General features: G+C 46.8%; 1 protein-coding gene across 5 annotated transcripts in view; it reads right to left on the reverse strand.

Annotated features, from left to right (window-relative positions):
- Positions 1–13389, reverse strand: part of nfia (nuclear factor I/A) — a 104779-nt gene that overhangs the window by 46764 nt on the left and 44626 nt on the right. The window lies entirely within an intron of this gene.

The following is a 13389-nucleotide window of genomic DNA, read 5'->3' on the forward strand; positions in this document are numbered from 1 at the left end:
ATTATTATTATTATTATTATTATTATTATTATTATTATTATTAGGGACATCACAGGACCAGGAGCGCTTTTTTTGCATCGTACATTTCTATTTGGGGGATGAAGCAAGCAGCAACCTCCAGACAGCATCACCTTTGACCACCACAACCTGCAGCTGCTTCTGCACACGTGCAGTTCCTGGTGGTCTTCTAACCTCTGGTGGAGGTATCTTTATTATATCCATTTAGCTGCATCCTCTCTGAGTCACTGAGGACCAGATCAGAGCGCCTCCACTCACCTGCCACTTCCTGTGCAGCGGGACTAACAGGAAGTGTTGTAGTCTTCAAACTTCAAACTGCATAAACAAATTAATAAATAAATCAAAGGAACATATACCTTCTGAGCTCTGGCACACACCCATAATGCACTGCAACATTAGCTGGGTTAATATGTGTATTGATGAGCCCATCACTGATCGATCTGCAAATCTGTGGTTACTGAGACTCATTAAAGATATTTTAGATATTTTAATCCAGACCAGAGCTGAACGTGTGTGTGGTCAGTGGTTACAGCTGGACTTTGGTCAAAATGAAATAGTGTGTGTTTTCCAGTGGGCGGGGTCAGATTGATGAATTGCTGTATTGATCGCAGTGCTGCCTCACTTACCATAATTATAGCTCTCTAATGGATGATATACACACACGTGCGCGCGTGCGCACACACACACACTAACAGACACAGAGTCAATATCACAATCTGAAGAAACATTTTTTTGTCACCATAACTCTTGTTTCTCCTTCCTTCTTTACTACACCCATCCCTCCTTGCATTCTCATTCTGCAAGCTGATCAATAATGATCAATTATTGATCACTCTGAGAGAAAATTAAACACTTTTAGAGAATCCATCCAATCACAGCCTAGTTCTGAGAACCACCGTCCAATCAAATTTCACCCCTGAATAAACAGCGTTTTACTGCTGGTTTCCGTTCGGAGAGGAGGAGGAGGAGGAGGAGAAGAAGCTGGAGAGATGAAGGAATGGAGGAGTAACTCTCTCTCTCTGATTGGCTACTTTCTGTGTTTTGGAAACTTTATCAACATTTTCAATCGTCTTTTTTTTATTCTCCACCACTTTTCCCTCTCTGGGTGAGCGAGAACGGATGTCTGGCTCTGATAATACACACACACACACACACACACACACACACACACACACACACACACAGAGAAACACACTGCAGTGCTTTATCTGTAGTGATTTCACCATAATCTGCTATAGAGTCTGCTGCCATTAATCACGGTGAGTGTATCCGTGTGTGTGTGTCTGTGTGTGTACAGTCCGTCTATCCGTCAGCTGTATGGATTACACACACTGCAGCAGAAAGGAGCAGGAAAGTATAGAGGAACTATTTATTTCAGGCTGGGCGGGGCTTCAGGACAGCCTGATACCACTTTCAGGGTTACCACGGTGACAGTGGGGGCCCTATAGGGGATGGCGGGTTTGCTGTGGTGTCAGAGGGGTGGAGGCTAGGGGATCTCGGCACCTGAAAGATCCGACAACATGAGTGAAGAAAACAAAAAGAAGCTTTTCACTGATTTTATAATCAGCTGATATTAAAGGGTAACATCACCTGGAGCAAGGTTGAGTAAAAAAGCTGAAAAACACCCCCAAAACCCACAAAGGCCGTTTTAAACACGCTATTTTACATTTCACCCATTTCACTGTCACTTGTCTCGTCAGACAGGTGCTACAGGGACCGTGCTCATGATCCAGATGTATTCAGGAGTCCATTTAAACCCCTTGAAATTGAAGCCCCACCCCCCCCACAGGTACCTGTTCATCAGGTGTGCTGCAGTTTAGTAACATGTTTTTCAGAGGCTGGATATTTTAGAGATGATCTCCTGTAAAGCATCTTCATAATTTCCAAACACTTAGCTGACCTTTAACCCTAAAATATCAGCGACAGTGTCAGCCACCATTCAACGTTCAGGAAAAAACACTTAAGGAAAAAACTGCAATTATTCTTTTATAGTTTAGGTAGTCTGGTATATTTTTAGTGGTCCCGTACACTCCAGATCATTTCTTTGAAAGTTCCTTTATTTCCTGAATGCAGGTGCTGCCAAGCATTAAATAAAAAGGTCCTTTGGAGATCAGTGCTGATTGGTTGAAATAAGGAAATGATGTTAAAGTGAGTTTCTCAGATAAAACCTGCCACTTGATTGTATGAAACGAACAACATATTTAAGTTTTTCAACTCAAACATTCAGCGAAATTCATTCAGCATCTGCAGCGTTTGATGCCAATCTGATGTCAGATTTAGACTTATTTCTGACTACAAACACGAGGAAGCTGAAACCGTGTGCTGCTGGTGTTTCCGTCCAGATCTGAGCTTTGACGGCACCATTGACAGAAACCACTAAAACCGCAGTCTGAATGAAGACGAACCACCCTTTGAAATATTCACTAATTTTCATCAGAATGTCCACCAAGTTCAACAAAGATCAGCGGATTTCACTCAATCAGAACTTTTAAAGTCACACACACACACACACACACACGCACACACACACACGTGCGCGCGTAAATAACTGATTTAAGATTTGCAGTCAAATGTAAACACCACCAGAGGGAAGGAGTTATCCCACTGGCTGGCCTGGCCTGTGACCTATGATCGTGTTGTAAATCGGATCGTCAGTTTGTCCTCACACAGATTCAGAGTGTGTTTCGATGCTTTTAGAAGCCCCGCCCACCTGTAGACAACATTACAAAGCCCAATTTTACACTCTCAGATTAAGCTCCACCATCGCTTCATCTCAACAAAGCACCGCCGCACACTCCAGAAAACTACACAGGAGGAGGAGGAGGGGCCCAAGACAGACAGAGAGGGTCAGAGGTCAAGCTGTCTAAGAGGAGGTGGAGGAGGTGACCCACGGCTCTTCAGAGCCTGAATAGAAGCTCCTGTTGGGCTCTCAGTGTTTCGATGTCCGCTTTTGTCCGACACACTTGTTCGCTTTCCTGTTGCTGTAATCGTAATCTGCCACACACTTTGAGGTGCGTTAAACATAGGGAAACGGCACCCTGACGGATCACAGCGCGCCGCAGGAGCACGCCTGCATCATGTGACCTCTGCAGGCTGGAATCAGGGCCTAAATCCCGTGGAGTCGGCCTGAGACTAACACACTTTTAGAAAGAGACAAACACGGGGTTGTTTGGAACTATTTTCAGGGGCGGATGAATCCGTAAGTGCAGTGTGTGTGTGTGTTTGTGGTTTCATGAAGGACGTGTTTTCACAGTTTGTGAGGAAGTAGAGCTGCGAGGCTTGTCAGTGCCGGAGCGCTAATCACGAGACAGATTTAGAACCCTAGAATAAAAGGTTCGCCTCGTCACGCCAAATCAAAGAGGAGCCGTCATAAAGGCAGAACTCCCAGAATGCTCGGCTGCAGCGGCAGACAGGGGTCAGGCCGATCGTTGACGAATATATTTCCTGCTTTTATTTTTTCCTCTGGAAACAGGAAGCGGGCTGTAAATGCCCTTTTGATACCTGACTGAGTTTTTCTCTCCCCGATGCACCAGAAAAACCTCCAATTAAGACAAATCTGTCCTCCCTCCCATCATGCCTTTCTGTTCCTCTCTCTCTCTGGTCTGCAGCCTCGGGCGGCCGGGCCTTCCTCAAACCACACAAAGAAAGAAAAGCAGCAGAAACAGCAGCAGCGTCTCTGCGGTTTTACTTGGCATTGTGTTCCTCCGACGCCCCGAAAGGCAACGAGGAGACAAAAAAAATCCAAGAAACAGTCTAAAAACACACACCCTCCACCTCCTCCTCCTCCTCAGCTGCAAACAAACAGGACGAGCAATCGCATTCAGCCGCAGAACAGTGGAACCACATCAAACACAGATGCTAATCCTTTCTGGATCCGCAGCGCGTCCTCTTTACTATAAATAGTGCTGAAGGAGGAAAGAACATTACGCCTCTAATTTATTTATTGTGTCAACGTATTAAAAGACGACGACGCCTTGACGCCCGGGTCCCGCTTGTCGAATTACAAACAATCAACAAATCCTGCTCGCTTTACTGATAACCTATTTATGAAGCCTCCTCACCCCTGCAGACCCACCTCACCCACCTACCCCGCCCGCTGCTCCTAATCACAAAGTGAAGCATGTCAGAAATGTTCCGATCACAATCCATTGACAAGTCGGGAAAGCCCGGTTTTCATTTCAGCGGACCTTTCCAAAGAGCTAAAAACACCCTCAGACTTTTGTTTTACAGCTGGTTGAACTATTACTTTGAAAACAGCTTAATATTATCTTGGTGCACATGCAGATGTTAGTTAGTAATTTAATCAAGAAAACTCCACTGGACCATTTCATGTGTACATGCTCTAAAGCAGCGGTCCCCAACCCCTGGGCCTCGGACCGGTACCGGTCCATGAGTCGCCGCGAGAGTTGAGGCTCAGGTGTGAAATGTATGGTTTTCAAGGTTTTTAGCGTTATTTTGTTATTGTTTTCATCGTTAACTCGGTTTTCCTGGGTCTTTTCACGTGTGTTATGAATAAATCTTTTTTTCAGTACCAGTACAAGTTTTATTTTGTTGTATTTATCCGCGACACCTTAAAGGCCGGTCCGTGAAAATATTGTCGGGTATAAACCGGTCCGTGGCGCAAAAAAGGTTGGGGACCGCTGCTCTAAAGACAATGTGAAGTGTTCCTTTACTGGACTTTACTGGTCTTAACGAGGCTGCCCCTTCCTTGAGCCCGGTGCTGCCAGAGGTTTCTTCCTCCCCGCTGTCTCCACGTGCTGCTCAGTGGGGATCGCCTGCCTCTAACGTCGCCGTGCTGACGTTTCTCCATCAATACAGAAAAACTGACCTGACGGTAACACAGCACCTGTGTATCGCCGATCACCTGCTGCTTTACAGCTGAAAATTCCACTCAGCTGTCATGTTGGTGTTTCAGAGAGGCCTCACTTCAGTAAAGTCTGGACTTACTCCCACTCCACCCACATCATCCACCCACGGCACAACGTTTCAGAACGAATGTCCTGAAAGTGAACAGTGAGCGTTTCTGCACCAACACTCGAAGAACACATCAAATATAGATGATAACATGACAGATGTTACCATGACGGATGGTAACATGAGGGATTGTTACATGACGGATGACAACATGACGGATGATAACCTGAAAGATGGTAACATGAGGGATGGTAACATGAGGGATGATAACATGACAGATGATAACATGACAGGTGGTACCATGAAGGATGGTAACATGACAGGTGGTACCATGAAGGATGGTAACATGACGGATGATACTGTGAGTGTTTCCCTGCAGTCTGAATCGATCGCAGAACCCCACCCTTCAGAAAGACTACAGCTCCGTCACCGTGATGATCTAAACACTGACCAGCTCAGAGTCCACATGTGTTTCTGTTTTACTGTGCTGCATAGTTTCAACTCTTAATGGCCCTTCACAGAGCTCTCACTACTGAGGCATGCTGGGAATGAAGGCACAGCAGTGCTGCAGTGAACAAGAAGAAGAAGAAAGAGGAGAGGAGGGAGGGGTTAGAAGGAGAATGAAAAATGCCCTGAAGTCTTCACCGGCCTCCAGAGCCTTCTGTGGAAATACAAACTCACACACAGAGGGCTGTACGGAGGAGAGGTCAGAGGTCAGCATGGGTGGGTGGAGCAGAATGGAAAGTATTTGATAAGGAATAAAGATTACTGTGTGAGAGAGCGAGCGAGCGAGAGAGAAACTCTAGTCCACTTTTCTCTTCAAACAAATTTCAATAAAGCGTATACATGGACCAATCAGCAGCCTCTGAGCTGCAGTTCCTTTAGCATCCAGCAGGGGCTCCAGCAGTGATTCAGGGCCCTTTACAGCACAAATCAATATTTACAGCCTGATATTTAAAGTACACATTATTAGGAGCATGGCCTCTCTGACTGACATGTGGATATGCTTTACCTCTGGGCTACATTCATCTGTGTGACATGGTCCTGGGTCAGTGCTTCTGAGTTCTGTGAACTTTAAGTTTAGATTGTTCAAGTATTTTGTTATTGTTGGTTTGTGTTCATATTGTTTCATGTATTTTTCCTCGTACTGTATTTAGTCTTGTTCCCAGCTCTCAGTGGTTTTAGAGGTACTCTGTGATTCCTTCTTCTTGGGTCAAGTCTTCGTATTTAGTCCATTTGAGTTTTCCATGTTTAGTTTTTGCAGTTTCTGTTTTATTTGGACATTCAGTGTTCCTTGTACTTTGGTCTTAGTTTTGCTTCCTTCCTCTTCCTCTTCTCTTCTGTGATTTAGTTCAGCTGTGTATCATCCTCCCAGCTGTCTCCTAATGGCTGTTCTGTGTTAAGATAGTTGCTGAGCATCTGTCCAAGTTTGTTTCTGTAGAGGGTCTCTGGTGTCATGTATTTCTAGATTTCAGTTTTTGGACTATGAAACGGCTCGCATTACCTTCACCTCTGTCTCACTGGCAGTCTGATTCCAGTCCACCACACCGAACACTGTCTAACATCCACAGATCCACAACACTGCCAGCTTGAGTTCCTTTTCACAGAGTTCGACCTGTGAGAGGTTTGAAGACACTCTGTCGCTCTGTGTACCTGATTTAACGGTAATGCCGAGGTTACCGTTGAATTTCAGCCCGGGTTTGTCGTTTCGGGACCAGTTGTTGGGTTTGCTTCATTTCCTTGGTTTAAATAGCTGTGCATGTTTGGACGTGCTTGTGATTTCCTGTTTTGTTAAATCGAACAGCCTTGTGTTGAATCGACGTCGATTGGCTTTTGTTCTGAACTCAAAGTTAACAAACTGTTTGAATTTCACGGAATGTCCCGCAGACGCTCGCAGCTCAATAGAGATGCAGAAAAAGCAAATGAGTACAGTAAGTAAAGAAGACAAAGAGCAGGAGGAGGAGGATGCCGATGAAGAAGAGGAGGATGAAGAGTCGGAGGTCCTACAGTGCGACTCCAATCCCATTTTGCTGCGGCTGAAGAAAAAGAAAATCAATGGTAATGGCTTTGAAGCAGGAGAACCTTCAGCTGGAATTAGAGGCAGCAAACACAAAATTGAACGCGACCCCCCCCCCCCGCAATACCATCGCCTCCTTCCCACAATGCACTGGGCTACTTCTATTCCCGCTAACGAGAAAGTTTACCACAACCCCCCACCTCCAACTTCCCACAATGCAATGCTCCACTTCAATCCCAATCAGCAGCAGTAGCTGATGTAGAGGGGAAGGAGGAGGGGGTAAGGAAGGAAGGAAAATATGAAAGAATGGAAAGGAGAGGAGAGGTAAAGGGAAATGAGGGAAGGAGAGAAGAAATGGTCACAAAATCAAACAAAGGATGAGGATGAGAGAGAGACGAAGAGGAGGTGAGGAGGAAAACAAAATAGCAGGAGGAGAAAGGTGGAAAGAAGGAAAAGTAAAAAAAATAATAAAGAAAGTATAAAAAAAAGAAATCAAGGAGGAGACAATGAAGAGCAGGAAGGAAAGGAAATGAGTAGGGAAAAAAGGGAGGGAATAATACAGGAGGAAAGGAGATAAGGACAGCAGAGGAGGCTTTGAGTAGAAACAGATGAGGGAGCTGAGCGAGGAGTTTGAACCAGAGCCAGAAGAAAAAAAAAAAAAATCACAAAACACACACACCAACACTCAGAGACACACACATACAACGACACAGGCACAGTCACACACACACATACACACAGATACGCACACACACAGACACACCAACACACAACATTTGTTGCTGAGAGCACAAATGTGAGAAATACGATGAAGATGATGAAGCTCTCTGTTTCTTCCTCTTTGTGCAACTTTGCAGCACACACACTTGTTGCTGTGTGAAACTGTTTCCTGTGAGCTTAGCCCCACCCCCTCACTCTTCCACAGTCTGTTCCACAGACTGTAAAGAAAAGATGGACAGAACTGACATCATTCTGCTTGGTTCTCCAACTGTCACAGCATCTGACCAATCACATTTCAATGATGTCATCGCTTTGAATCCTTGGCAAAATCCACCCATCCATCCACCCATTCATCCAAGTTCCATCCATCCACCTACTTCATGTTAAAATAGAGACTAGAATATTGATGACGGTCTCCTGACACAGCCAGCATAAACACCATGTGGCTGACAGCGTTACCACAGCAACGCAAACAAACACACTTTGCACACGTGTATCATCTGCTGTACGCGCTTGCTGCAACCTGATTCTACTGTGTGTGTGTGTGTGTGTGTGATAACATCACGGCCGATACGGCTTAAAAACCCAAGAACTCAAGAGAGAGTGAGAGAGAGAGACATAGGGAATGAGTGTAAAGCGGTCTCAGGCTGAAGATCGTTCTGTAGTCGGGACTCTCGGAGCTTGTGCTCATTAAAGACTTGTCACTAACGGGCGTCTTCTTTTTGGTGCGCCCACTACTGGGGGAAAAATACGTGAAACTCTTCTGTCACTTAGGAAACATGTATGTTCTGAGGTTGTTTCATAGCTTGGGCCAAATCTTCGCTCCTCTCTCTGAGTGTCAGCCTCTGACACTTTTGATGCCACAAGGAGCATCTCTGCTCCTCCTGTGATCCAACTGCATTCAGAATCCCAAACACCTCCACCCGTTAACAGTCCGATTCATCAGCTGCTCTGATGGGAAACATTTATTTTGGAAACACAGGAAGTAAAACTACTCTGCAGGAAGCAGAGCTACAGGTTAGACAGAAACAGGTGCATATCATGCCTGCTGGGTGAGGTTGGGCAGAGGGCTGGGATTCAGTGGAACAGAGACACCAGCAAATATAATGAGGTTAACGCCCTCCAGAGTGGGACGCTTGTTTTTAGTCTGTAATCAGACAAACACAAAAATGTTTCCTGCATTTTATTCGGTTCCTTAGTTTTGTTCCACCTTTTCTGTGTTTTTCTAAGCATGTGTTTTATTTTTATCCAGTGAAGTGAATTTTGCATTCCCAGTTTTAGCTCAATATAATTATGGTGTAAATAAATTCAACCATTCAAAGACAGCAGCTCAGAGGGAGTAACCACAGCTCCTCCTGTGTGGCTTTTAATGTGAAAGGTCTGCAGGAAGTATTGAATTTAACAATCAAAAAGCAGCTACTTAAAAACAGGAGCTGCTGTTCGTCTGTGCTGCTGGACCTCAGGAGTGTCCGAATGGGGTCAAAGGTCACACGTCGGGATACTTGACCCTCGCTGTCCACAGCAAGTTGGAGGTCAGAAACAAAGCGTGATGGTGATGACTTCATTTAACGACTCCAGCTGTAAACAAACTTCCTGCTTTTGTTCTTGAGCTCAGAACACCATCGAGTTCGAGCTTCAGGACGATCCTTTGTCTTCTTTTGGTTTCATGAAGAGAATGCATCTGACTGCACAGACGTTCCTAATAAAATGCTCTTTGCTTTTCCTCCTGTCCAAAATGCTTTTAGGAGGAATCTCAGCACCCTGCAGCCATCTTTGCTGCTGTTCTGAAGCTGAATTCATCTGGTTTCAGGGTGCCCTGCAGTGTTGAAGCTGCAGGACCAGAAACAATTCAAAGTCCTTTTTTCTCCTCCAGCTCTCTCACAGTCAGACTGGGCCAAGGGAAAAGTGTGTGAGAGGCGAAGTATGGCGTAAGTGTGCTGAGGTCGGCGGTATTGAGACACAGCGTCTGTTTCATCAGACTGAGCCGTTCACAGCAGGCCGGAGGTCAAAGGTGAAGAGCTCCTTAAGGTGGCGGCCTCTCACTCGCTGAAGATTTCAGGGTCATCTCTAGATCTCTGCAGAAGGTCCCACCCTCCTCCTGTTGTCTTGTCAGATGTTGTGTTAGCTCCCCTTGAACTCCTGTTCCTCCCGTTGTTCCTCCTGTTGTTGCTTCCTTGGTGCTGAGCTGCTAATACGCTAAGGCGCGGTGTTAACACAATAACAAACGCCTGCTTCTCATATGCATATTTCATGGAGACAGCTGAACAAATTACATATTTATGGATTAAAAGACGGGGGGGGGGGGCCACGTTGCAGGCAGGTACTGGGGTCCCATCTGCGGCGGCATCTGTACGGCGGGGCGGGGCAGCAGCTGTCGGTGGCGCTGGGGTACGCTCTTCCCAGAGTGCCAGAGTGCTGCAGGAACATCAGTGTAACCCACCAATCATAGCAAGGCTTTGCAGCTCAGCAGAAAAAGCATGTTTGGAGCACTCTCAGCGGTCAGGTGAGCAGCAGCAAACACCTGAGCAGCAGGCACATTTTCCTCTTAGACTTGTTTTTACATCCAGAGGAGTCACTCGCTGCTGGGCACTAGGAAGAATGCAGGCTTAAGGAGCTGCGTCCATGGTTATATACAGTCTGTGGTTATCTTCCCACACATTAATCTTGTGTTAGAGAGCTCTGATTTGCTGAAAACCCTGAAGACAAACTTCAGTTTGGACACAAACTCTGCTTTTGTGGTTTTGGACTCTTTGAAACGCCAGCACCAGCAGGTGTCAGGGTCTTGGGTCTAAGCGACCCAGGGTCCCTGAGCAATTATGGACATGTGTGTTTTTGGTGTGCTGTCTCTCGTTCTCCCTGCTTGCAGCACCTGTTTACAGGCACCTTCAGGTGTGGTGGGTGTGGCCCTGCCAGGTGGTTGGCCACACCTGAAGACCATCGCACAGCTGATCAAGCCTCGTCGGAGGAGCTACTTAAGAGTGCGGTGGAGCTCTCTCCGACGCTGGATCATTGTGTGACTTCACGTTAGTCTCTTGGCCAGTCAGTACGGATAGTCTGCCGCAGTGTGAGTCTTACGGCTGCCTGTTTGTTATCTCCCCAGGAGAAGCGTGGAGACGAGAGGTCAGCGAGCACGGGGTTCTCAGACACTGAAGAGCGGGGACAAGGAACATTGGGAAGAGGACATGTCACGGGAGTTGGGAACTCACTATGGATTTATTGTTATTTTCCATTTCACTGTAAATAAACGCACTGTTTGCATTCAGAGCCCCTGGGTCCTCCTTCCTCACATCCCCACAGTCTGCCACGCGGACCGTGACAGCAGGACTCCTCCACTTGACCCACAATGGACGTCTACCTTGGTCTCCCCCCCAGCTGCCAGTCTGTTACACACTCTAAGGACACTCTCTAAGGACACCTCCTCCTTCTCCTTTTTTTTTTAAAACTCAATTAAGATTTCAATTAAAGAGCAGGGACCCTGAGACTTCTCCAGTGTAAATTAGCTGCTGTCGCGAGGGTCATTAAACCGCTGGGACTCTGCAGCAACCTCTGAGACCGAAGCTCTTCATCCTGGATGCTGCGTTTGATTTCAGACCCCTTACCCCTCACGGTGGCGGTCACCTGTCTCACCTGCTCTGATTAGCTCTCTACATGGCTGCCCTCCCTCTGACTCTGGGATGAAACCTGCTGTTCGATGCTGTGTGATATGTTTGTACCTACAGTGCCGCAGCAGCTGTGTGTTCTGGTCCGATCGCAACCTGGTGGTCTGTGTTCGCGCTCTAATCGGCCCGTTAATAATAACTCGCCGCTGCGCTTATTTCTTTGGTGCTAGATTTTCAGGCGTGAACGAGCAGGAAAAAATACTTTGAAGGCTTTGTGATCGGGAACATCTGCGCTGTAAAGCACTTACAGCAGGGGGGAGGCAGGCCGGGAGGGAGGGAGGGGCGGACCAAGAGTGACTTGTTCTGGAGAGCTAACAGCCTTAGCAGGGATAAGGTGGCTGATCCTCCAACGCTAGGCTCATTATTGTTGGAGGGGATTTGGAGCTGCTCTTTCCTGTCGGGTGGAGGGCTGGGGGGAGATAAGCAGCTGAGATGGGGTCTGCTTTATTCCTGGAATAGCAGGAATGAGCAGAACACACAAAGCAGCCATTTCCTGATTATTTCATTATTTTCAAACATGAATCAAGGCACGATGATGAACCCTGAAGCTCCACAAGTGGATGATGTAAAACTATTGCACGCAGGGAGATGGCGCACATCCTCTTCGTCTTCATCTGCTGGACGGGGAAATGATGGCGAGCTTGTATTGCGCTCCAGCGCTGCCGTCCATTTGGTCTTTGCTGGATTGGAGGATTGTGGGTAACTAACACAGACGTGCCCACGTGAAGTCCAAAAAAACCAACTGCACATACTCTGTAGGGTTGAATGCTGATTGGTTTAAAAGAAGGAGCGTGAAAAATGCAGCATGAGGAGCTAGACGTGCTGCAGCGACATGAGTTCAGCTAACAGACCAACAACACCAATATGAAGACCAATGCCCACCCTCTCCTGACCCTGCACAGCTCCGACAGGTTAGCGTAGCCTAGCATAAAGCCTATTTCAAATAATAGAAGAAGGATCCACCGAGATGTTTAATCGCTCTGCAACCTGCATGTAGCTGAGAACCTCTGCTGAAGAGAAATAATGGAGTCCAACATGCTCAGCAGCTCCTTCAGGATCTCTGTCATGATGCTGGAACAACAGCATCTTTCTGTCAGCATGCAGCACGAAGCTAATGATCAAGCACGCTGAGGGTCGCAGATTTTTACATAAAGAAAACGACACTTTTGAAGCCATGCAGCAGGAAGTTTCTGTCACACAAAAATCCACAGAGGTGGAGCTGTGGGGAGTCAGTTTGGAGATAGCAGGTGGAGAAAATATAGAAGCTGCAACAGGAGAAAGAGGAAAACTACACGTGGCTCTGCCCTTCCTAAACCAGAACTCCCTAACTGCATTCACAGCTGGACTCTGACCCGGTGCAGCACGTCTCTAACTTGGAACGTTCACAAAAACGGCTGCTCAGAAAGTCTGAGGGGGGGCGGAGTGCAGGACACGTAGAGCTGGCACAGTAAAATTCATGATCACAAAGTGCAGCCCTTGAATAAGTCAATGGAATAATCTGCTGCATCATGAGATAAGAGGCTGGATGAAGAGGGGGGTGGGGCTGCTCATTAACATTCCCGCGGTGCGGTGACTCAGCCCATTTTGGTAATGGAGAGCCCCGGCCACCTAAAGATGGAAATGGCCATTTTTCAACCCCCCCACCACCACACACACACACACACGCCCACATTTTTATATATAAATTATCCTGAGCACTTACGAGTGGGAAGGCTGGCGGAGGAACGCCGCAAGGTCATTCTCAAATCTGTTGGACGGCGCCGAGCGGGAGGAGGAGCTTTAATGGGAGTGCAGCAAGAGGACAGCGAGGAAAACTTTACTCAAAATCTACCTACGCAGCACGCAGACACACACACAGTCACACACTGCCCCCCACACACACAAACACACCTTAGAGCATTTCTGTTTCCTTTTTAAACTTTTTCAGTGTCACAAAAATTCAAAGCAGGAAAAAGAAAAGGAGCTCAGCTGAGAGATGATTTCCAGACTCCACTCAGAAACATGGCGTCATTATAAACACACACACACACACACACACACACACACACACACACACACACA

This window comes from Pundamilia nyererei, unplaced genomic scaffold, assembly GCF_000239375.1.
Source record: "Pundamilia nyererei isolate P.nyererei 1_Seehausen unplaced genomic scaffold, PunNye1.0 scaffold00046, whole genome shotgun sequence".
Lineage (NCBI taxonomy): Eukaryota > Metazoa > Chordata > Actinopteri > Cichliformes > Cichlidae > Pundamilia > Pundamilia nyererei.